Here is a 26063-nt window from a genome sequence, read left to right as displayed (position 1 = left end):
CCATGATGGAGTAGATGTCAAGGCCTCAACATTAATGCCTGAATTCACAGATTCAGTCCTACTGTCCTGAGCTATTTGTCAATGTGAACATAGGCAAAAAAAATAAATTTTACTTTAAAAAAGGAGAAATACTATTTGATTGTAGAAAATAGGTATTATTATCACAAAGGAAGGCCAGAAAACCCAGCAGATGTGAAGTTCCCATTTCCCTCCTATTGGTGTTTTGGGAGGCTGATAAATGTAAGGAAGGGAAAAAGGCAGTGAATATAAGAAGCAGAGTAGCATATATCTAACCTGACCAAATGGGGTGAGAGCAGCTGTCTCCCAATAGAACACATCTACAGTGGGGTGCAAAGATTCAAATTGTGTGCAAAAAAAGAAGAGGTCCTTGGTTTGCCTGTCCTACCTGAAATCAGGAGTTTTTCTAATGGGACCTATCAGGTAATAACAATTATTTCAGTTGAAATATGACTCATTTCCACTGCTTTGAAGAACTGGGTTAATTAATTAAAAGAGTTTAGGTCATGATCAAACTAAGGAACATACAATTCACTGATTAAATTGACTCAAGACACAGCTGCTTAATGTGCTAAAATAATAGTATGAACCTCAGGGCTGCTTTGAAGTACTGCTGTAATTTCCTTAACCGCACAAGCTTCAGTAAAGTACTCTTCACCCTTTTTCTGTGAAAGCAGCATTACTTCCAGCTTACCTGTAAGAAACAATCTCACTTCAATTGAACTTGTATCTTGAGTAGCCGTAGAAATTACAGTCCTGAAGGAACTTTCGAAAGTAACCTGAATGTACTTTTAAAAGATTGGCTTTGGCTACCTGCTTTCTGGTGAAACAGGGAAGAGTATAACTTTTCAATATTGAAGTTACAATTTTTGTGTTCTGATAATTTCAAAACCTCAGTAAAAGAAAATTTTCTCATGAGCCAAATATTATTTCAGGTGTCAGTGTAACAGCATAACTATTAATTATTTACAATAATTAAGCTGAATATTTACTGTTAAATTAATTTTCTAATAAAATAGTCCTGTCCATTAAACACTACATTTCTGACAGAAAAGGATGTGAAAGAGCAGCTCATAGACATTTTTCTTATGTTGTGAAATTAAGAGTTTAAATGAACTGATGTTTTAAGTAATTAGACTGCTAGAAGTTTTGTTCTGTATCTTGAAAGACTATATTATCTGAATTTCTATAGTAGTGCTGTGTCAGAAAGATAGTATTTTCAGTTCAGCAGCTAAGTGATATGAATTAACAGCTCTTCAAAATCAAACCATACAACACATGCCACGCAAAGCTTCTCACACCAGATAGAACATGTGATAAAGGTTACAGAAGCACAACAAAGATGGTTGAAGTTACAGGCCAGTTTTGTATGATGAGCAATCAAGTAAGTTTGGAGTCTTCCATGTCCAAAAGAGGTGATTGAAGTGGATGCAGCAATCTTTTATGAAATCATGTGTAACCCTAAAACTGTGACCAGACAGTGACTGTACGCTGTTCCTTTGTGCAAAAAGGAAATGAGTAGACCAGCCTGAGGGGGACAAGAGAAAGTGGGGTTTTTTAGCAATGGATAGAGAACTTCTGGAATGTGCTGCCCTGGGAAGGAGGCAAGCAACGTTAGCAGACTTTAAAATGGTTTGGACAAATTTGGACAACAAGCCCATCAACAGGCAGGAAAGGGAATAAGGAAGAATGTAACTTCCAGCATCCTTAATCCAACCCTTATGGCTGTTGTAAGTAGAAGGGAATACCCCAGAGAAGATAGGTTCGCATGCCTTCCCAGATATATGCAGTGAAGCAGATGGAAGAGCTAGAGGTGCCCCTGGTCTGACCCCAACAAGCATATTTCTTGCCCTACCTGCAATAGCTACAACTCAGAAACATTCTAGAAGTACACATAAAGTCCTAGATGTTGTTTCCCATGTAACAACGTAAGATTTCAGTGCTTATAATGCTTCTCAAAATTTTCCTTGAGAACATAGTTTTCCCTTTTACTGTGTGTTTTTCAGTTCAGAAACTCAATTTCCTCTTGAAGGACACACTATAACCCTCTCAGCAAAAGGAAATAGAAGGGAGAAATTCCCTTCTATAACTCCATTCTAAGAGTTATTCCTTTGCCTCAACCCCAGGCAGATTGGTAAGAAATGAGGAATAGCAAAAGCCATATATATATCCTCACTATTTGCAGAGGGCCAAATGTTAACAAGCAGTTTGCAACAAGGAAAAAAAAAAATAAATTGGTTCAGTCTCATTTTCTGTGTTTTAGTTTGCTACAAATATCATTTAATAAAGAATGATTTTCACTGTGACTTTTATTTCTTCTGCAAAGAAAATTAGCAGGGGAAAATTATTCAGTTTTTTGAGAGATCTGGTTATGTTGCAGAGCACAGCTGCCAAATTACTATAAATGTCCCTGGGAGTTTCTTTCTATGCAGTATGGACAAATAACGTGCAACAGTCAAGACCCTTTTAATCTAAAATAAAGCCTTGGAAATACCTAGGTAAAAATACAGCAATGTTTGTAACATTGTAATGTGACTGCAAGCTTAGATGTTTTTGATAAGCAAACTGAAGTTACATAAATGCTTGTGCTCTACAGAGGCTTTGTAGTCAAACCTGCTGTCCTCTAATGTTATATAAATATTTTGAATAAAGTATGCAATAGGGTTCAACAGGGGTTACTTAAATGAGGATCTGCAGGCTAATTGCTGGAATTGCCTTTTAAAACTGTCTTGTTTTTGGGGGCTTTTTGTTTGTTTTAATTTTTTTTCCTCAGTTCAGTAAACATTATTCTAAAAGCAGAGAACACATATAAAGGCAACCCCAGCCACAGCTCCTCTTGACATAAATAACAACATCACAAATTCATGTTCTCCACAAAACAAGACCTTTCTGCATGACTCCTAGGGTTTTATATGAAATTCTTTGTTTGACTCTAAGTATTTATTATTTTTGTTTCTATTTGCCAAATAAAACATTTTGATCGGAGAGTCTCTTTTTTCTTTTTTTAGTTGCAACACTTCCTAAAGAATTTGCTTACTTTTGTTTCAATTCAGGTTTCTGTCATAATTTCACTTCCTAGACACTGTACTAAAAACCCTTTTTGCAGTCTTACCCCTTGCTGGCATCTTCTTCTGCTCCATGAATGCTTACTGCCCTGCTACCTAGAACAACCTAATTTGGGAGGATAATTGAGTAAAAGTCAGAGCTTCCAGAGTGACTTTTGTTGTTTTGTCTGTTTTTGACCATACTGGTGCTAACTTGTCCACTTTTCTTGCTGCACTGTTAAGTTTTTGGGACTTCTACAATCTCAGAGTCTTCCTTGTGCAGATGTTTGTTCCACTAGAGCTCCTCCTCTAAGCTGAGCTCAGTCTGTCCCAATCTGAGCTACTGCATGACACCAGGATCACAGCTTTTCACTAGCCTTTGCATACCAAGCCCATGCATCAAGCTTGAGTTATGTCACGGTTTAAGCCTAGCCGGTAACTCAGAACCACACAGCCGCTCTCTCACTCTCCCCCTCGCTTTCTCCCCCTGCTCCTGAAGGGATGTGGAGGAGAATCGAAAGAATATAACTCCCATGGGCTGAGATAAGAACAGTCCAGTAACTAAGGTATAACACAAATCACTGCTGCTGCCACCAATAATAATAATCATAAGGGAAGAGAACACAGCCGCTCACCACCTGCCAACCGATACCCAGCTTGACCCTAGCAGCAACCTGGGCCTTCCAGGTAACTGCTTTCAGTTTATATACTGGGCATGATGTGCTGTGGTATGGAATACCTCTTTGGCTAGTTTGGGTCAGGTGTCCTGTCTCCACTTCTTCCCATCTTCCCCTCCTTCCTGGAAGAGCATGAGACTCAGAAAGTCCTTGGTCAGAGTAAACATTACTGAGCAACAAGTAAAAACATCAGTGTTATCAGTCCTGTTCCCAGGCTGAAAGTCAAAACCACAGCACTGAACCAGCTACTAAGAAGGAAACAATGACTGCTACTGATGAACCCAAGACAAGTAAGAAGGAATTTGGAGTATAATTAATTTTGTCTGACTTGGGGTGGCTACAAGAACAAAAATTCACAGATAAGTCAGTTGGCCAAAACTGCCTTTGCAGTCATCAGGGCAAAATGCACACCTTCAACTTAAAATTCATCTTACTATTTTCACTGTCCAATTTGAACAGACACAAACCATGTTCCCAGTATGCTTCTATCTTTACATTGCTTGTCCATGGAAAAGAAGGTGACTAGCTCAGTTTGCCTGACAACAGTGTCAAGATTTGACCAGACAGGACTCATCTTCATTGTTAGGTGGCAGAAAATCCATTGAGATTCCAGGAAAACTGTTACAGTGCTTGAGCACCTACTCTGTTTTGAAAAATTCTGAATTATTTCAGCTTTGGGCTTTTGCTATGGTTTTTTTTTTTTTTTTCACTAGACTAAGGAGAAAAGCTACTGTCAGGCACATCTTGCCTCATCTGTCCTCAAATAATAGCTATTCTTTAAAATCATAAACTCGTATAACCTACATTATCTCTGAGAAGAGACTGTTTAAATTGGTACAGCAAGGCTTCATATGATGTAAGATGTGTCATGAGGGCTAATTGGCTAAGCAGCAATAAAATGTTAGGACTCCCAGGTGCAGTAACTGTAGAGTAACCTGGATTTCAGTTCAGACATTACATGCAGACTTCTCTACCACAAACCCACACAGCAAGTGGGTTTGAGCCACAGCTCTGCTCCCCTTGCAAAGAAGGGGAGAGCACAAGGCTGAAATGCCTGCTGCTGTCTCCAGGTTAGGTGGTAAATGAGGCAAGTGATAGCCATGGCAAAGAGGATTCAGGAGATTTTCAAACACAGAAAAGGCAACGTTAGATTTCCTCTCCTTGTGTCAGGTGAAATAGGAATACCTGAGTCATGTTCCAGAGACCACTTCCTCCAGATGCTGATGTTTTGTCTTACAGGGGCAAGCTCCCCAGTTCCCCTGCACAGAGCACTGGCAGCATTTGGAGCCGCACTTTCATGAAAAAGCAGTCATTCCTATTATAGCAACACCTTTTCTTCCCTTTTCCATCATCTCTGGCTCAGGGACAAAAAGCACACTTACAGTTAGAGCTTAAAATACTAAGCAAAGGGATTGTTCCTTTACTTTTTATTTTAAAATGTCTCAAAACATTGTTTTGTGTTATAACAGTTATATAACAGTAATAATCTAGGCCATTAAATCACCAGGTAAAGTGCAGCCAACCAAAAGGACATGTAAACCAATTAATCTCAAAATTCAAGCTATGATTTGGCAGCTGAACACTAACACTTCACTAGCACTTTTCACTGCAGAACTGCCATAGATACATCCACTAAATCTCTGTCAACACATGGCTTGAAGGTGCACAGCAGTTGTATTTTAAAAGGCTCCAAAATGTGTTACTTCTGCTCATTTTGCTTGTAGTAAGTGAGCTTTTCTTTCATAATAAACACTTCTTAAAACAGTTAAGTAAAACTAGATGAGAAAATCTCATTCAGAATTAATTTCAGGGTAGTCTTTGTCCACAAGATTTTAGAAATATCTTTTGTCAATGTGTTTTCCTGGCCTAATAAATGATACCTGAATAATTAAGTGGGCAATCAACTTGGAAATCTATATGCCATTAAAGAAAGAAGAATGGGTTTCTTTTTGGCAGAACATAAAAGACAACTCAAATATATCCATAAATGGGTTGCCCAGGGGAGTTGTGAATGCTCCATCCCTGGCGGTGTTCAAGGCCAGGTTGGACAGAGCCTTGGGTGGCCTGGTTTAGTGGGAAGTGCCCTGCCCATGGCAGGGGGATTGGAACTAGATGATCTTAAGGTCCTTTCCAACCCTAACTATTCTATGATTCTATATTAAGCACTTTGTCTCCTTTCAAGGCTTCATTCAGCTATTGGCTCTCATCAGGAAATAGCTTTCCATTACTGTATTTTTGTGCTTTCTAAATGAAATCAGTTTAGTACCCAAATAAACCACCCCAATTTCTGAAAATGCTTCTGAGATACAAAATATACATATCTACACCTGAGCAGAAGTAGTTACTTCAGAACTAGAAAATGAAAGCATTTCATTCATCAGCTGCTGAATAATGTTTAAACACTGGCTTGGGTGATTTATGTAACTTTTATGTGCCTTTTTTTTTTCCTTATTTAAAACATGATTAGTAGATCATATGTCTTGATACCACTATTAAAAAAAATTCATTGTACTGAGGGCAGAGGCCCAGTGTTCCAGTTAGGTTGTTCCAGACTGTTAGACTTTGCCTTAAGATGAAGAATGACACTTTAGGGGAAGACCGCAATTTACCTTGGAGCTACTCTAACTTACAAATCCACTTGACAGTCTTACCAGCCTGGAAAGAAGAAATGCAGTGTCCTGGGTTCAGCAGTAGCAGTCATGTTTTTTCCTTTGTGTTAACTGGTGCAGTGCTGTGTTTTGACTTCTAGTTTGAGAACAGTGTTGGTGAAGCCGATGTTGTCGGTTGTTGCTAAGTGATGTTTACCCTGACCAAGGACTCTGTGAGGCTCATGCTCTGCCAGGGAGGAGGGGAAGCTGTGAGGAAGCAGAGACGGGGCGCCTGACCCGGGCTAGCCGGGGAGGTATTCCATACCACATCACGTCATGCCCGGGGTGGGGGGTAACTGGGAGTTGCCCGGAAGGACAGGGGCTTCCGGGTGGAACTCGTTTTCTTGGCCGGTGGTATCGTATTCTCTTCCCTTGTTATTTTCCCTTATCATTGTTTTAGCTGATAGTAGCGGTGGTGATTTGTTGCTGGACTGTTCTTGTCTCAACCCGTAGGAGTTGCACTCTCTCGATCCTCCTCCCCGTTCCTCCGGGAGCGGGGAAGGGGAGAGCCCCGGTGCAAGGGGGGGGGGGGGGAGACGGACATGGACCTTGATTGTTGTCAGCTCGGCACCACTCACTGGGAGTGAGTGAACAAGTTACCTGACTGGGTTTAAACCACGACAGTTCTTTTTGGCGCCCAACATGGGGCACGAGGGGTTGAGATAAGAACAGATCTGACTGGATTGATAGTCACTCGTCACAATGCTGATTTATTGGCTCTCAAGGTTTTTCCTCTTGATCTCACAGTTTCAGTATACCATATCTTACGTCCATCCGGTATTGGCTGTATTAGTGTTTTTCAAGTGTGGGGCTTGGGCTAAGGTTTTTATCCCATTGTACTTTATGGTAATGACTTGTAATACAATAGAATCATTGATCATGAAACTGATCTGGTTTATGTTCCCAGTGTGGTCACCACCTTTATACTTTGGGAGGTATATGATGGAGGTGCTTAGCAATTACACATTTTTTTTCTCCTTCTCAGGTGCTCAACCTGTGAAGGAGACATCCTTTTACCCTCCTAGTCGTCCCCCCAGACCATTTACATTTGAGAGTTTTGAATTTTTTAAATGGCCTTTTAATGCTGTGACGACCATTAGAGGGGCCCTGCCTCCAGCCAGGTGGAGGTAGGGGACAATCGGATTTACTGGACTGTGTGGATCAGATGGCCTGGCACATCAGTCCCACAGAAGTATAAGGCTCTAGTAGATACCGGTGCACAGTGTACCCTGATGCCATCAAGCTGTCAAGGGGTGGAACCCATCTATATTTCTGGAGTAACAGGAGGATCCCAAGAGTTGACTGTGCTGGAGGCTGAAATCAGCCTGACTGGGAGGGAGTGGCAAAAGCACCCTATTGTGACTGGTCCAGAGGCTCCATGCATCCTCGGCATAGACTACCTTAAGAGAGGGTACTTCAAAGACCCAAAAGGGTACCGGTGGGCTTTTGGTATTGCTGCTTTGGAGACTGAGGAAATTGAGCAGCTGTCCACCTTGCCTGGTCTCTCAGAAGATCCCTCTGCTGTGGGGTTGCTGAAAGTTGAAGAACAACAAGTGCCAATTGCGACCACAACAGTGCACCGGCGGCAATATCGCACCAACCGAGACTCCCTGATTCCCATCCATCAGCTGATCCGTAGACTGGAGAGTCAGGGAGTGATCAGCAGGACCCACTCACCCTTTAATAGCCCTATATGGCCAGTGCGAAAGCCTAACAGAGAGTGGAGACTAACAGTAGACTATCGTGGCCTGAATGAAGTCACACCACCATTGAGTGCTGCCGTACCAGACATGCTAGAACTTCAGTATGAACTAGAGTCAAAGGCAGCCAAGTGGTATGCCACGATTGATATTGCCAATGCATTTTTCTCCATTCCTTTGGCAGCAGAGTGCAGGCCACAGTTTGCTTTTACTTGGAGGGGTGTCCAGTTCACTTGGAACCGACTGCCCCAGGGGTGGAAACACAGCCCTACCATTTGCCATGGACTGATCCAGACCGCACTGGAACAGGGGCAAGCTCCAGAACACCTGCAATACATTGATGACATTATTGTGTGGGGCGATACAGCGGAAGAAGTCTTTGAGAAAGGGAGGAAAATAATCCAAATCCTGCTGAAAGCTGGTTTTGCCATAAAACGGAGTAAGGTCAAGGGACCTGCACAGGAGATTCAGTTTTTGGGAATAAAATGGCAAGATGGACGTAGACAGATCCCCACAGATGTGATCAACAAGATAACAGCAATGTCTCCACCAACTAATAAGAAAGAAACGCAAGCTTTCTTGGGTGCAGTGGGGTTCTGGAGAATGCACATCCCAAATTACAGTTCGATTGTAAGCCCTCTCTATCATGTGACCCGGAAGAAGAATGATTTTAAATGGGGCCCTGAGCAGCAACAAGCCTTTGAGCAAATTAAACGCGAGATAGTTCATGCAGTAGCCCTTGGACCAGTCTGGACCGGGCCAGATGTAAAAAATGTGCTGTACACTGCAGCTGGGGAGAACGGTCCTACCTGGAGCCTCTGGCAGAAAGCTCCAGGGGAGACTCGAGGTCGACCCCTCGGCTTTTGGAGTCGGGGATACAAAGGATCTGAGGCCAGCTATACCCCAACTGAGAAAGAGATACTGGCAGCCTATGAAGGGGTTCGAGCTGCTTCGGAAGTGATTGGCACTGAAGCACAGCTCCTCCTGGCACCCCGGCTGCCCGTGCTGGGCTGGATGTTCAAAGGCAGGGTCTCCTCTACACATCATGCAACTGATGCTACATGGAGTAAATGGGCTGCACTAATTACACAACGAACTCGAATAGGAAATCCCAGTCGTCCAGGCATTCTAGAAGTCATCATGGACTGGCCAGAGGGCAAAGATTTCGGAATGTCACCAGAGGAGGAGGTGGTGCGTGCTGAAGAGGCCTCACCATATAATAAACTGTCAGAAAGTGAAAAGCAGTATGCCTTGTTTACTGATGGCTCTTGCCGTATTGTGGGAAAGCATCGGAGATGGAAGGCAGCTGTATGGAGTCCTGGATGACAAGTTGCAGAAACTGCTGAAGGAGAGGGTGAATCGAGTCAATTTGCCGAGGTGAAAGCCATCCAGCTGGCCCTGGACATTGCTGAACGAGAAAAGTGGCCAGTACTTTATCTCTATACTGACTCATGGATGGTGGCAAATGCCCTGTGGGGGTGGTTGAAGCAATGGAAGCAGAGCAACTGGCAACGCAGAGGTAAACCCATCTGGGCTGCTGCACTGTGGAAAGATATTGCTGCCCGGGTGCAGAACCTGGTGGTGAAGGTACGTCATGTAGATGCCCATGTACCCAAGAGTCGGGCCACTGAGGAACACCAGAACAACCAACAAGTGGATAAAGCTGCTAAGATTGAAGTGGCTCAGATGGACTTAGATTGGCAACATAAAGGTGAATTATTTCTGGCCCGGTGGGCCCATGACACTTCAGGCCATCAGGGCAGAGATGCAACATAGAGATGGGCCCGTGACCGAGGGGTGGACTTAACAATGGACACTATTGCCCAGGTTATTCATGAGTGTGAAACATGTGCTGCAATTAAACAAGCCAAGCGGTTAAAGCCTCTTTGGTATGGAGGACGATGGTTGAAGTATAAATATGGGGAGGCCTGGCAGATTGACTATATCACACTGCCACCAACCCGCCAAGGCAAGCGCCATGTGCTTACCATGGTGGAAGCAACCACCGGGTGGCTGGAAACATACGCTGTGCCCCATGCCACTGCCCGGAACACTATCCTGGGCCTTGAGAAACAGATTTTGTGGCGACACGGCACCCCAGAGAGAATTGAGTCAGACAATGGGACTCATTTCCGGAATAGCCTTATAGATATTTGGGCCAAAGAGCATGGCATTGAGTGGGTATATCACATCCCCTACCATGCACCAGCCTCTGGGAAAATCGAACAGTACAATGGGCTGTTAAAAACTACACTGAGAGCGATGGGTGGGGGAACTTTCAAGCATTGGGATACACATTTACCAAAGGCCACCTGGTTGGTCAACACCAGAGGATCTGCCAACAGGGCTGGCCCAGCCCAGTCAGAACTTTTACATATTGTAGAGGGGGACAAAGTTCCTGTGGTGCATATGAAGAATTTGCTGGGGAAGACAGTCTGGGTTATTCCTGCTTCAGGTAAAGGCAAACCCACTCGTGGGATTGCTTTTGCTCAGGGACCTGGATATACTTGGTGGGTAATGCGGGAAGATGGGGAAGTCCGATGTATACCTCAAGGGGATTTGATTTTAGGGGAAAACAGCCAGTGAACTCAATTGTATACTGTTGCCTGCTGTGTAATGCTTTTATAGCCCATCAACTAGATGTCTCCAGGTCACCAGCGACTGGCCCTGACTTCCCTCCAGCCATCATCCCAACAGAGAATGAACTTGGAACATCATGGACCGAATGGACTCGGCAGCATTATAGGGATTGGTCCATGCACTAAGAAAATGATTTTTTCCTCTTGGTCTGTATGTATATGGATGTATATATGTGGGAGAGCGATGGTGTATTGAAAATGTGGGATCTGAGCACGACGTGAATGGTATGGAATAAGGGGTGGATAATGTCCTGGGTTCAGCAGTAGCAGTCATGTTTTTTCCTTTGTGTTAACTGGTGCAGTGCTGTGTTTTGACTTCTAGTTTGAGAACAGCGTTGGTGAAGCCGATGTTTTCGGTTGTTGCTAAGTGATGTTTACCCTGACCAAGGACTCTGTGAGGCTCATGCTCTGCCAGGGAGGAGGGGAAGCTGTGAGGAAGCAGAGACGGGGCGCCTGACCCGGGCTAGCCGGGGAGGTATTCCATACCACAGCACGTCATGCCCAGGGTGGGGGGTAACTGGGAGTTACCCGGAAGGACAGGAGCTTCCGGGTGGAACTCGTTTTTCTTGGCCGGTGGTATCGTATTCTCTTCCCTTGTTATTTTCCCTTATCATTGTTTTAGCTGATAGTAGCGGTGGTGATTTGTTGCTGGACTGTTCTTGTCTCAACCCGTAGGAGTTGCACTCTCTCGATCCTCCTCTCCGTTCCTCCGGGAGCGGGGAAGGGGAGAGCCCCGGTGCAGGGGGGGGGGGGGGGAGACGGACACGGACCTTGATTGTTGTCAGCTCGGCACCACTCACTGGGAGTGAGTGAACAAGTTACCTGACTGGGTTTAAACCACGACATGCAGCATCACTGGAAGGAATAGGATTTAGGCAGAATGCCTCTGGACTTGCAAGCCCAAGCACATTCAAATTCAGATATAGTTTACTTTTTTGTTGTTGTTAATGTATTCTATGCTAAGACATTCAAGCACCATTAATATAAACGGGAGTTTTCCTCTAGGAATATCAGTACAAGTAAGTAAATGGGGTGCCATTATGAGAGCAAGACTGCTTAAGAATGTTTTTCCAAGGCAACAGTGTCTGATGATAGATGCTGTTTGCTCATGGTCTTGCTCTGCCTCCAGCCCCAGGAAAGAGCAGTTCAGATGCGGACAGCAGTCACAGACAAAGAAATCCTAACAGACTGACAGAACACAAGAAAAAAAGGCGCCTGGGTTGATGGCTGCTGCAAAAATGTATGCCCAGTCACTGGCAGTTTGCATTAGCAGGTTCAAGATTTGTCAGATCATGTATGTGCCCACAAAATCTTGATTACACTGCAAGAGTATCACAGTGCTCTCCACAGCTGAAATTGTTGAGTTCAGAGTAACCCTCCTCCCCTGTGGCTCAAGTTAGAAAAACCTTTGGTCCATCAGCATATTGTCTGAATAGTCACCAACCTATGGATTTGTGCCTCTTCACTGGGAAAAGGAACAACTATTATGTTTACAGATGAGTAACGGAGGGACTTGAGCCAGGATCTAGGGCATATAACCAGGTGTTTGTATATCATGGTCACAGTGTGGCTCTGCAGCAAATTAGGCTGGCCCATAGGCACTTGGCTGGTAATTCTTTGAGGGCAAACACCTCCCAGGGTCCCCTCCTCCCCCCATTTGCTTTGGAGGAAAGTGCAGGTGGTATGACAGCTAAATTTTAAATCTTGAGGTTTAAAAGAGACGATTCCTCTTCTGAGGGGTAACATCCAAGAACATACAGAAAGCCCAGGACTGAATAGGAGCAAACCCAAAAATCAGTTGCTGGTCCAGTGCTTTTGTAACACAGATGACATGATTCTCATACAGAAAGGAAAACTCAGTCTATTGAGAGATCTTGTCCAAAAAAAACCCCATGTGAGACAGTTATCTGGTACGTAATCAGGAGTGAAATGCTAGAGATGAACCAAAGGCTTTGATGGGAAGAGCAAAGTGATGTATATCTTGTTTGTGGCTGTCACTTCCCTTGACAGCTATGGCCTGTCTCCTCTGTCTTGTTAGAAATTATGTCAAAGCATTTATTTTCTTCCTTATATCTAAACATCTGAGCAATGAGAAAGGAGGAAAATAATAAATCCAGATGTGATCAGTGGAAATATCATTTGATAGGTCCCTTGCTATGTGAAAGAAGACAGAATTCAGATCATAAAAAGATATTAATCAGAAAGTGTAAAACGGGACAAAAGACAGAAAGCGCTAAAAGTAAAAAAACCAGTCAGCCCCCACAAAACCCTAGTAAAGTATTCCAATGAAACCTCTAAGCTTCCCCTCCTAAACTAACTCTCATTTTATTTACTGCTATGGGATGACAGATCTTTTCTTTCTTCAAAGCTATGAATTCTCACTTTCTGGATATGAATCACTCCATTTCACTAAAAACAAGCAGCTGATTGCTGCCATCTTAATTGTAGCCAAAATATTATTTTCAGTATCTGCAAATAACAGGGTATGCTGACTTGCAGAGATATGTGACATGCTCAGTATTTCTGAATTATAAAGAGAAGAAAGAAAATACACTGGAGTGACATAACTAAACTCGATGTTACTATTCCAAACAAAACTCAGAATTGTATTACTGTAAATAGATAACGAGGGCTTTTGTCGAAAAATAAACCCAATAGCTTTTCAAATAAACGTAATTCAGCCTATAAATCACTGATTAATTTCATTTGAACAAGCTGCACAGCAGCCCAAAGGCAGTAGAAAGCTCTAGGGAGATCTCTCCAGGTTCTGCACTAGTTGGGTAGGCTTTCCTCAGCACATGTGCCAGTGATTTTCCCATCTACAGAGAAGACTTGCAACAACACTTTTCACTGTCCCATAGTAAAACGCCTGTTCTGTTTTGACCTCCTGGTCTTTTCTTTCTGACCTTCACATGGAAACTTGCTGGTTTGGGGAAACTAAGCATTTCTCAAGGATCTGAGACCTGGAGGGCCATAGCTGCTGGGTGCATGCATCAGAGCAAAACCAGTAGGAGGACGATCAGCAGCACAAAATAGAGCCTAAAATCATTTTTAGCCACAGAATAACAGCTGACAGGAGAAAACAAAAGCAGAGGCACCTGCACACTGTCTGGCAGGCAAGTCTTAGCAGGTCATTTCATGCCAGTCTTTGTAGAAGGTTATTTACCCACTATAGGCTACAGCCTGTAATGACAAGTCTTCATTTGCCTGCATTGTATGTTTCCAGCAAAATGCTGGGGATTTTAGCTTCTCTTGGCATTCATCTTGACAAAATCCCATTTTTTTTTCCTGACTGAGGAAGTTTGTGCTCAGAAGCATCCCACTAAAGTTAAGAGAAAGTAAAATCTTTCTTGAAGAGAGCTTTTCTTAAACTTTAATGTATCAGGGACCAAAACACTGGTGATCATGAGCCCTGCATCAGACTACCTTCAGCTTCTTCAGGACAAGGCATAGATGCTGAGTGCCATTTACCAGGTGTGTAATGCCATCATTGTGCACCACCATACCCTCCTCAAGGCAGAGATGCAACTTAAATACTTCTGCATGGGGTGCCCAGAGATTAGCCTCTTTTGAGGCAAGAAAACTTCTTACTCGCCTTTTTGGTGTGGTACCAGTTTGTTTTGCACTGCCTGTACTCTTAAGAGAGCTTAAGTCTCCTTGTTTACTTGATTGCCTTTAAGCCTTCTTAAAGGCTTTTTAACTTCCAAAAGGCACAACTCCCACACTGTATTACAAAAATATGATGCAACTGCAGATTATCCTGCATTCCCTTTTGTATGTCAGCCCTTTAAAAAAGAGCAAATGATGCCTGCTGACTTCTCTTCTTTGGCAGCTGTTTACTGTTTGAGGGACTGATTATCTCTATGTACTGCTGTACGAGGCTTCTTCACACATCCTTGTCCCAGCCGGCCATGCTTTGATGAGCTGGGGGTGGTTGCTGCTTCGGGCTGTGCATAGCCCCATGGAGGCACCTTCCCAAGGCAGTTCTGCCAGCAGTGCTCTGGTACACATCCTACCTCTTTCCAACCATATTCAAGAGGAAGAGAATTCCCAGCGCTGACTTCCATTGGCAGCAAGGACTCATCCTAACAAATAATAGAAAAGTGTCTGCTTCAAAAAGTACAGCTAGGATGTTTTGTGTCCCAGCAAGTAGTTTCTAGCTGCACATTCATTTATCAGCAATGGTGACATTCCTGCTTTTCTGATTATATTTGTTTATATCAGACACGTAAAATTCATACAATTCATACAGCTCTGGAAGAAAATGTATAGGAAGGAACATTAATTAATTTCCAGAGTCAGCACCACACATAAAGCCTCCATCATTTTCCATTTCTGGATTGATTTAGGTAGATGCAAAATAACTTAAGGTACCAGAACTGCATGACGCAAACAGCAGCTGAATGCAGTCTGCAGAGACTTCATTAAACACTAATGAAAATGGACAAACCAGGGAAAAAGCATCAACATTTTTTGGAAATAAGAAAAGTACTTAGAGGGCTGACTGCCAGAAAAGCACAGGAGTTCTGCTTGCAAGTTATGTTAATTCCTTAGAGGAGCTCTTTGACAGAGCAAACAGAACCTGTGGGCATTATTTTTACCAAATAATCTCTGTTAAATTAACACATTTTGCACAACAATTTTACATTAACCATAAAATTGAATTTTGATGAGGACATGCAAAGGCAAGGTAGAACAAGGCAAAAGATACATTTGTGATACAAATGCAGTCTGTGAGGAATTTAGGGGAAAGACGAATCACAAGATCTATATGCAGAGAGCTGGTACTCTGGCATATGCATGTTTTTTGTGCCTGCTCAATACAATCATCCAACATGCAGAACTAAAATTGTCTCTGTACCCTTTTTCTTAGCTAAAATACGGTTCGCTATAGAGTCACAGCTCCCTGACTCAGGCTGACTTGGTCCTGCTGAAATCAAGCAATTTATGCAGGGAGAAAAAGTTTCAGATTTTGCTCAATTTTTAGCAAATTTTCTCTACTTGAAAATGCATTACATTTGGTTCAAGGGATTTGAAATAGTCTGGGCAACTTTTATCTTCTAGAGATGAGTTTATTCATCCCAGTGGAAAAAGGTGAGTCATTTCTTTCCTCCCTCAGATGATAAGCCATAGACCATGATGAGAGTTGGAGTTTAGCATCATAGTCAGTAACAGCAGCACAATTAAATCTGGTTTTAGTAGGAGGTAGAATGCAAATACACAGTAGATAAAGTAGTGGCAGGCAAGAAAAAAAAATAGAATATAAATTGCTTTTTATATTTTAAAATATGTTTTATCATAAAAGCAATTTATTTTTCATTAAGCACTTTGTCTCCAAAGCAGAGAATAGCAGTAGAGTGCAGACCATGTAGATTTGTTTCTGTATATCAATTTGTGTTCACTGGCAACGTGAACAATGCTATGTGCACAGTGCCTCAAATCCCACAGACTCTGATATTGTATAGGATCTGAAGCAGAGCTGTGCTTCCACTGAAGTCATGCTACCAGAATTTTATTACTGTGGTTAAAATGTAAATATATTCTGTAACAAGCAGGTCTGTTAGCTTCTTGGCTGAAACTTTCTGGGGTGAACAGCTGAATGATGACTTTATTTGCAGCAGAAAATGAATTCTTTTTTCATACCCTATATCACTGGACCTGTCACTTGGCAAGGTGCAGTAACTACCTAAATTCTGCAGAGAGTCTGGATTTGTCATTAGCAGAAAATACCCAATGACCTTATTTTCATCATAAGCTTTCCCTCACTTGAAGAAATACCTGAAATACCTACGCAAGGAATTTTTCTTATCGCAGTATAACAATCCTCTGAGCATTTTAATCACCAAGCCCTTTATTAGGAAGCTATGTTACTTTTTGGTAACTTCACCTACTTTACTTTCTCCAGCCTTCATAAGATTTCAAGTACCTAGGAATAAAACTGTTTGAGTATATACTAGATCACCTGCTTTAGTGTGGGCCGCATCTTCTCTCTGAGAGTTGGAGAAGCCTCTTGGATGGGAGGAAGGTTTTTTTTCAGGCAGTGCTTGGAAAGAGTTTTATGAGCACATAAGAGTTCTCCAGGCCTTGGTGGTTCAGTCCCACCAGAAACAGACCACAGTTTCTCTTTCACTTTGGTTTTTAATACTACCGCACCTGCAAGCTAGGAAAGCTTTGATTCATTTCTGTCACCAAACAAACAATAGCAATTCAAGTGAGATTCATGCATCTCAGCCCACATTGGCTAAATCAGAGTTAGGAAATGAGGCGGTTTTGATGATTGGGTGGATGTGGAGGGCCAGGAATTATATAGAAAGCTATGAGTTCCTACCAGTTCTGAGAGAGGCAATGCAGGAAAGTCCTTATTTTCACTCACACAGGCTGGAGAACCTGCTGGTTTCTTGGGGAAGAATTCTAGTGTTACCTCCAGCCTTTGCAACAAAAATGTCCACTGCATTCCTGGGAATAGGAGAAAATGGTTGAATTTAGCCTAACTATAGTCTATAAATGCAGTGCATTATTCATTCAACAGCAGGTCTTAAAAGGCTAATGTACTGAACAGCTCTAGGTGTAAAAGACTCTAAGGTATAGTTAAAACCACATCCAAAAGTAATGAAATTCATAGGGAAAACGAAAAGCACTACAAAAAAAAAATCAGTGAAGCAGCTGTAAGGCTAAGAACAGAGTGGAAAGGATGTTTCTGCAGAAAGCATTCCCACTCTGGGAACCATGCAACAATCCCTGCAGCCGCAGCTGAGAAACACTGATGGCACGGAGTGGTTTGTCCCAATCTGACTACGTGATTCATATTTGCATGAGCAAATCAATGCACATGCAGCCATGGCCATGACTACCCTGCTTGAGGAAGCAGCTCATAAAAGAGGGTGAAATACACTACTACATCTTCTAAGAATGGGACTTGAGGAATTCAGATGCTCAAGCCTAAGAACACACTGCAAAAATATGCTTGTCCAGCAATCACTTAGAGATATTTGTGTTTTCAATAGCAAAGCCCTTGGGGTGCTTGGGAACACACAGGAACACCCCAGTCTAGTGCTATATGCTGAAGGTCTCATGTGATTTGGAAAAGAATTGACAGTCACTGAACTCCACTTCAGTCCTGGGAGAGCCTTGTACAGTAAAATGCTTGATAGGCACGAATAGAAGAAACCATGGCTGCCATGGTGGCCTTCTTTCAAACATGTGTTTGAATGAAGGTCCCACTTTTCACAGCAACATAGTTGGATGGGAAGACTCTCATGAAACTAGAGCACAAGCAGAGGTGCAAGATTCAGCAAGCCAAAGGGAGACCAAGGCAGTGGTTATAAAATTTCCTGTTCTCTGATCCAATGCCCAGGATTGTTCACATTATTGTGTATATATGTAACATTTTCCTTGAAATGAAATGCATGGGTCTCAATTGACAAGCTGATTTGCTTAGGATTTTTATTACAATTGGTAGTCAATAGGAGAAAACAAGCAAACAAACAAAACCAAGAACAGCAACCAAAAAAAGGAAAAAAAAAACAAACCAGAAAAGAAAAACCCACCAAAACAAAACCACCCAACCAAAAAAACCCACAAATCAGAAAAACAACAGTCATAAATTGCAATTACAAGCCAAAGTTAGCAAATTTATTTCAGACAAACTCTTCACTTGATCCAGACACTACTTCCCTCTCCATTTCAGCTGTCACCTTCATTCTCCTTCTTCCCTATTTCCAATGGCCTTGAGACTCTGTTCTTCTCCTGTCCCCAAGAGGCACAAGGTATTTGATAAAAAGGTGAGATCCTTACAGGACCCCAATGCTCACCAAGGACTGCTGAAAAGTCCTAGATATCTAAAGTCACTTGCAGGATACTACAGGATCTGAGTATTTAGCTGTTGGGCACTGCAAACCTGGGCTCAGTGGTATGCATAATATGCAGGTATCATCTGTGCATATAAGGAAGAAATACCACAGAAAAGAGAAAGGAAAAGGCAAAAAAAAACCAAAAACCAACCAGTGAAGACAGGGAAAGGAGAGTTAGAAGCCCTCTGTAGATCTAGTGTGGGTGGGAAATTGAGCAATATTGATTGAAAGAGCAAATTAAAGGGAAAGCACAAAGGTAAGAGAAAACATTTTCTTTAATGCTAACTATGGGTTTTTGGACCTTGAAGGCCATTTTTATCTTGGAAAAAGTGGTCTTCAAATGAAGCTGGCTGAATGGCCAGGTCCTTTTGCAGAAGACTGGTTTAAACAGAGAGATATAGGGCAGAAGCATGGAAAGAGAAAGCTTCTCCTAAGAAACCTTGTCCAATATAATACAATCATGTGCAGTGAAAGACATGCTCTCTGTTGCTGAGCAATTATCTGTTCTATTATCTGAGGCCAAGAAGTTCCGCTATCTATATGCTTCTGGCAAGGATCTATGTGATTAACTGCAACCATAACCCAATTTGGAATCAGCTCTTTTAATTAACTCTGTGTGGCATTTCATCTGCATCTGATTATATCCAAAAGAGAATCTCTTGGACATTGCTAGCCCTGCCAAGCATCTTTCGACTTGTTACAAAAATGTTGCTCTGGTGTAAGAAAACTATTGCACTTGAGTGATTGTGTTCAGTTATCTCTCTCTAAATGAGAAATGCAAACTAGAGGAAAAAGCAGAATCATGGAATCATTTAGGTTGGAAAAGACTTGTAAGATCATTGACTCTGACCATTAACCTAGCACTGACAAATCACCACTAAACCATGTCTCTACATGTCACATCTACATGTCTTTTAAATATCTCCAGGGATGGCAACTCAAGCACTTCTCTGGGTAGTCCGCTCCAATGCTTGACAACCCAAGGGATGTAAAATAGTAAACATGATAGTTTTCCTGATTAAAATGAACTAAGACACTCCTCATCATCTGAACTCCAAATTCACAGGGCTTCTCATGCTTTAGAAGTATTCCTGGGAGTAAAAATTTTCAAAAACTCTTGCCAGATTTCTCTCAGTTGACAGCACATTGAAGAGAGCTTTGTTAAGGAGATCTGTGTGTAAAGCCCAAGATAGATAGAATCATAGAATAGAATAAAATCATAGAATAGCAGGAGTAAAGCTCTGTTATCTCCATCTGGTTTTGTTCAGCGTATTGTTCTCTTCAGCTGTTCACATACAGAAACATGGAGAAGGGACCAGATCTCTTCTACTTTGGCATTTCTGTTACTGCAGAAATAAGCAGATGAAAGAGAAATGTAATGAGCTGTGGATGGATCAGGGTTATGCTGGCTTTTGAAGAGAAGGAAAAATCTAGCATCCAGCCCTGGAAAGTCTTAGAAGCTGCTGATGGGGAAGGTAAGACCTAGGCTCAAGTCTTGCTCCCCCTGAGGATAGGCAGACTGGGTAGTACCTGTGACCTGTGGTAGGATCATCTCTGACTAATCACACTGACATCCTTATAAAAACTTAAAGCCTTAGAAAAGCAGTTTCATCTGAGCATTTTATTGCTGAAATGAAACAGTGTTCTTTTCCACCAATGCTTCAGCTTGCCTTGTTTATCTTTAGCACCATCTGGCAGAGCAGAATAACACTGCTGTGTCCAGAGACATCACCTCAGGGACAGCACCAAAGAACAACCTTTTAAGCCGTCCTCTTAAGCATCATTTTAGCTGTATTATGTATTGGTTCCCAAACATTTCTTAATCATATTGATTAAAACATTGATTAAAGCATATAATTATTATTGGCAACACAAATCTCTCTGTTATATCAAGTTTACATCAATACTTATTATCACGTTACCAAAGTTTATACTATTATTATTACAATTTAACCTCATACTCTAATTGATCAAAAACAGTTGCAGCAAACAACACAAACGTAGTAACTCAACATTTCTTTGTTTCCCTTGCTAATCAACAAATAAGGTCATTATTCCCCTTCTGGGTAACAGAACTGCATTTCTATATCTATAGTACTCAGAGTTCATTCTCCTTACTTAAAGTCTTCAGAATTGTATTTCTTCATGGAATTGTTCAAATTAAACTGTTCAAATTAAATTGTTAAGACTAAATTTCTGAATTGTTAAAACTAAATTTCTAAAACTGGGAAACAACAATATTGGGATTATACTGACAAGCTGTCAATGTACAATTTGTTTCTATCAATATCAATCTCTACTGATAAAAATTTTCTCCTTCCGCTATTTTCCCTTCTTATATGTAAAATCTAATAATAAAATATACCCCAAAATCTATATGAAAGGCAAAGAGAGAGAGGAGAGAAAGTAAATGAAGGTGGCCTTGCCTATACCTTCTAAAGAGTTTATAGACATCTATTTCAGCACTCCAGGTATGCTAATCATCCCACCATATTCCTGTGATGGAAACACTGCCATAGATTTCCTGTGCAGTGGTTTCCAGCAGTGGGTTTGTTGCCCATGCTGCATGCACTGGTGTAGATGTGCTTCAGTTGGGCTGCCACCTTTCTGGGGGAGAAGCCTTCATTCCTACATGACCATCCTCAAGCACTTGCATGATTTCTAACACATCAGTAATCTTTGCATCTTTGCCACCTCACGGATCTCCATCCCTTACTGAAACAGCAGACCAAAGGACCTTGCAAGCACATCGTCCCTCAAACATTGGCATGCTGACCCCAGGCTCATCTCTAGTGAGCCTGGCTTTATCCCTTTCCACCTTCAAATTTAGTCTAAAGCTCTTTCAATGAGCCCTGCTAACTACTGTGAAAAGATCCTTTCCTCTGTTCCCTCCCTTAATTTCATTAAACAGCAAGCTATTTCTAACATTAAAAGTATAAGCTCCTTTCCAATAAACTGGCTTGATAATCCCCCCCCTTTTGTATATCCTAAAGCATGTACTTCCCATGCTTATATTTGCATAAACATAAGTGTTGCACAGATGTTTTTTATCTAGCCAAGTTCCATAAGGAACCTGACAGCTTGCTCTTTTTTAATTCCTAAAACATCTATTTTCCTCAAAGCAGACTCTTCCACACTAACTTCCTGAATTATTTAGCAAAGGTGATACCTTTTTCAGTCCACCTTGGTGTTGTGGGCTGTTGGTATGTCACAGCTCCAAGCAGATGGCTACAGGCACCTGTGTGGCTCTGCTGGGGACCCCCGCAACTTAGCAAGGAGCAGGGAGCCAGAGAAGCCAGCAAAGGTCTGTGGAGCAGTGAGGAGAAGGAGCCCTTCAAAGGGGTAGATGGTCTAGGTGTGGTACCCACTCCCACCTCTGCTTCTGTATTTTACCCTGAGCCTTTTCATTAATAGACTTGTGCAGTGCCTATGAAGAAGAGACCTGAACACAGGACCTTTCCATCCTGATTGAACACCCACATCCCTGATTACAAAGCTATGCTCCCACACATTCATGCCCTGTGAATCTTATGTTTTCTGCCTTCCGCCTCATCCTCTTTCCACCTCTCTCATCTAAAAAATGTGAGCAATGGTATTAGTTTTGGTCTGCCTTGAATGCTGCTCTCCCATTTCCCAGCAAATGCTTTGATCAAAGGGTGTTATGCAAGCAATAGCTTGCTTTGTCAAGCTATTCCTAAATTATCTGGCTCTCTAAAGGACCTAGCGGACAAAATTGACCATGAATTTAATCTAAATGCACTGCCTTGAACAGAAGGAACATACACTTTAGGCATGCACAGGAGTATATACGAGCACATACCTAACATACAACACGATACAAGAATTAGACTCAACAGCAGCCAAAATGAGGGAGAAGGGGACAAGAAAATTCAGGGTGATTTCAGGATCACAGGATTGTGTAGGGAAACATGTACAGATCTGGGAAGGTTCATTATAACTTGTTTTGATTTCTTTCATCTCTTGTCTTCTCCCTCACCACTTTCCCACTGCATGGCAAAAATCAGATTCAATGGCTAGGGAAAAATCCCAGACATTTAGAAGTTTCCTCTTGTATTGCTGGGCGCTTAAGCTTTTTGAAGGTGCTTTATAGATCAAATTTTTATTTCATCTGGTAAAGTTTGAGACTCAAGGAGTTAATTACTCTCAGCAATAATAGGTTTAAGCTCAGAAGCTCTCATATTGTATGTGTATTTTCCTGACTAAATTTCAGCAGGATAGTATTCCAAATATTCTGTACTGCATAGATAAGAGAAAAAGTCGAAGGATAAATGTCATTAATTTCCAGGAGACAATGCTTTCCTTTCTTGTTTAACTATTACACAATTACTTTTTATTTTATATATTTCAAACAGTAAATGATAGCATTGAGTGAGTACCAAGATAACTATGGCTTAACAGCTTATTAATGTATATACAATACTACATGGCTTATCAGAGAGAAAATGTAAGAATATTTCAATCCTTCTTATGTCTGTGTAATCACATACTAGACCCTGAATAGCTGTAGTGTACTCTAAATCGTACTTCAGCTTGTGTACAGCTGGAATACATGAACTGATTGCTATTCACCTTACTTGATATGCTACTAAAAGTTGGACCTTGTCTCTAGTCCTTCTTCTACATTGCCTTCTTTTTGCTTTCCAGTCATAAATTTCAAATTTATATTTCTGAACTTCATTAAAATGCCCTGAAATAGTTCTTCAATAACTTCACATCTTAAAAAAACAAACAAAACAAAATAAAAAAAAAAAAAACACCAACAACTCCAGTCATTGTGCCTGTAATTTAAATACATCTTATGAGTTAGGGTGCTAGTATTTCATATTGCCATCTTAACAGAAACTGAAATGAGTAAAGTGGTGAAGCGTAAAACAACAACACATCTAAATAAATTGGTATTTTTTTAATCATAATGGAACAGCAGTCACACATAAAATTGATCCATGTGGAACACAAATGGAGCATGAGGTTGGACTTGATGATCTTAAAGGTCTTTTCCAACCTACTTGATTCTATGAGGAAAAGCCAGTCAGACAGCATCCATTTCCGAATCGCCATGAGGGAGGGGAACTGTCCCAAGCTGGCAGTCCTCAGATGGCTCTCTCAGTGTTTTGCTATACTGAGATGATGCTGTGGCTGGGAAGAGGCAAGGGCAGCAGAAAGAGGAGGGATGTGGCAATGTGTGTGTACCAGAAACCCAACAGAGCAAGCTGGTAGCTTGGAAGAGCTTCTGCATTAGGTGATGTGTTAATATTGCTTATCCGGACCTGGAGTTTGCCTTGCTGTGAGCCTACCAGTGGGTAGGAAGGGCCTGGACAGAGCCCCTGCATCTGCAGGGTAGGGCAGGGAGCTCTGGTAGAGACAAGAAGGGAGAAGATCGAATGCACAGTGAGTCCTTACAGGGCCCCCACATGGAAAACCACTAATCACCTTGTGAGCAGGTAGGAGTGCAGGCTGTTTTATTGACAGTGAGGTATGTTTTCTTTTAAAATGCTTTTCTCCTAAATGATGCTTTGCTCTAAGGAAAATCTCCAGTCACCAATTATGACTTTTCTTGTAGCTGGAGAGAACAAAATTATGAAATGGGAGCCTAAATCAGATTCACCAAGATAACCACGTTTTACCCCAGGGAACAGCACCATCAAGCAGGCTCACAGAGTGGCAGAATCAACTAATGCTGTTCTCAGAAAAAATGAGATAGCAGAGAGGTGAAGACAGCAGGGAACTGGAAAGATGAGGAAGCATCGGAAGTGAGCACTTGGTGATTATAACAGTTAGGCTTGGGGATATTCAGTTTGCTACCTTCATAATTACGGTTGTATTTGGGTGATATAAGATGGGCAAACCACAGCATCCAGCATTGTCCTGCTGGAGAGTCCTGGGGCCACGGCTGCGTCTGACTGTTCATGAATGAAATGCAAAGTGGGCACAAGATGAACTTATTGTCCACAACAGCCTGAGCTCCTTCCTGAGGGGAAGTGGCACATCAATTTCACTCCTGGCCAAATGACCGTAGCAGCATAAAGTTTCTGGCATAAAATGGAAACCTGGGAAGCTGTCACAGCAACTCTGCCAAGGATTAGATTGCCTGGGCTGCACCATCTTAAGGTATTGCTTGAGCCTCCAAGGCTGACCAGCCAGAGCAACTGAGGAGAAATGTACAACCCTTTTCTTGCAAGGCATGAGGAGAGTGTGTGGGCTGTGCTGGGCATCTCTGCAGCACATTACTCTCTGTCACTTCTTAATGGATCCTCCTATTCCTACACTGAGACATACATTAAAAATGCCTTTTCTGTCCCCCCTTCCTTTTTCAATCAGCCTGTGAAAGAGCTGCAGTTGATGTTTAAGTGCCTGTAATGTCACATTGCCAAGCCTCCAAAGACTGCCAAGTATCTCAGTAGAAAGCTTGGATGTGATGCGGTGTTTTTAATGATTAAGTTGCCTTTATGAACAACAAAGGGTGCAAACACCATGACAAACATGACTGATGTAATGCATTTACAAATCATTATTTAAAACAATATTCACAAAAAAGGAATGCCAACAAAACTACTTCAAAATGTGTGAAAATAAGTCCAAGTGAAAGTGTTGGGGGTCAGATACAGTCTATGAAATCACCCAGAAGCTAAGCCTATCTTGGGGCCAACAACAGCAAATGGGTTTAAGCAAAACAGCCATTTATCTTGTTTTTTACAGTCTTGGCACTCCATCTTAGCTGCCTATGTCCAGTGTGTCTGCAGCCCTTACTGGATAAAATTAATAGTCCCTGTCAGATGCAAAGCAATAATTTTTTATTTCATGACCTAATTGTTTTGTTTAATTTTAAGTTATATATGGAATTTACTCTTTAAATTGTAAAGAAACATTGCATAAAGTTCAGATCATAACAGCTATAACTGGGGAAAACAAAACACAAATCAGGCATCAATGAGACTGTCATTCTGCAGATATGAAACGCTCTCTCTCAGTGACATTAAACTGCAGAAAACTGATGGTTTTGAAGTTTTAAAGGTACAGAAGCCAGTCTGTCCTTCTCAACAATCTCCGCATTCAAGGGACACAGGTTTCCCCAGCAGTGCACCAAAGGCACTCACCAGCCTGCAGATGTGTTGATCTTGAGCATCCCATTAATAAATCCTTCTATGAATAAATCATAGAAAAGAAATCTTGAGCTAGCAGAAGAATGACCAAACTGATTTAGCTCTTTCCAAACCCAAATTTATCAAAAACCTAAATCATAGAATCATAGAATGATTTGGGTTGGAAGGGACCTTAAAGATCATCTATATCCAACCCGCTGCCATAGGCAGGGACACCTTCCACTAGACCAAGGCTGGTTTTGAGCTTCACATTCCCCACCAGACCTTTTCTCCCCACGCTAGTGAGAACAAGGTCCAGCATAGCTCCTCTCTTCATTCACTCTTCTATCACCTGGAAAAGGAAGTTATCATCAACATATTCCTGGA

General features: G+C 41.9%; 1 long non-coding RNA gene across 1 annotated transcript; it reads left to right on the top strand.

Annotated features, from left to right (window-relative positions):
• The first annotated feature begins 230 nt into the window (after nucleotides 1-230).
• On the top strand, nucleotides 231-25831 carry LOC133269206 (uncharacterized). The gene is made up of 3 exons (XR_009743370.1): nucleotides 231-441; nucleotides 19929-20051; nucleotides 24158-25831. It is a non-coding gene; the product is annotated as an uncharacterized LOC133269206 (long non-coding RNA).
• Nucleotides 25832-26063: the final 232 nt, after the last annotated feature.

This window comes from Pezoporus flaviventris, unplaced genomic scaffold, assembly GCF_033815535.1.
Source record: "Pezoporus flaviventris isolate CSIRO_AGI_PZ_B2104156 unplaced genomic scaffold, CSIRO_AGI_Pfla_v1 ptg000015l, whole genome shotgun sequence".
Classification (NCBI taxonomy): domain Eukaryota; kingdom Metazoa; phylum Chordata; class Aves; order Psittaciformes; family Psittacidae; genus Pezoporus; species Pezoporus flaviventris.
This window is presented reverse-complemented; position numbering and strand designations above follow the sequence as displayed.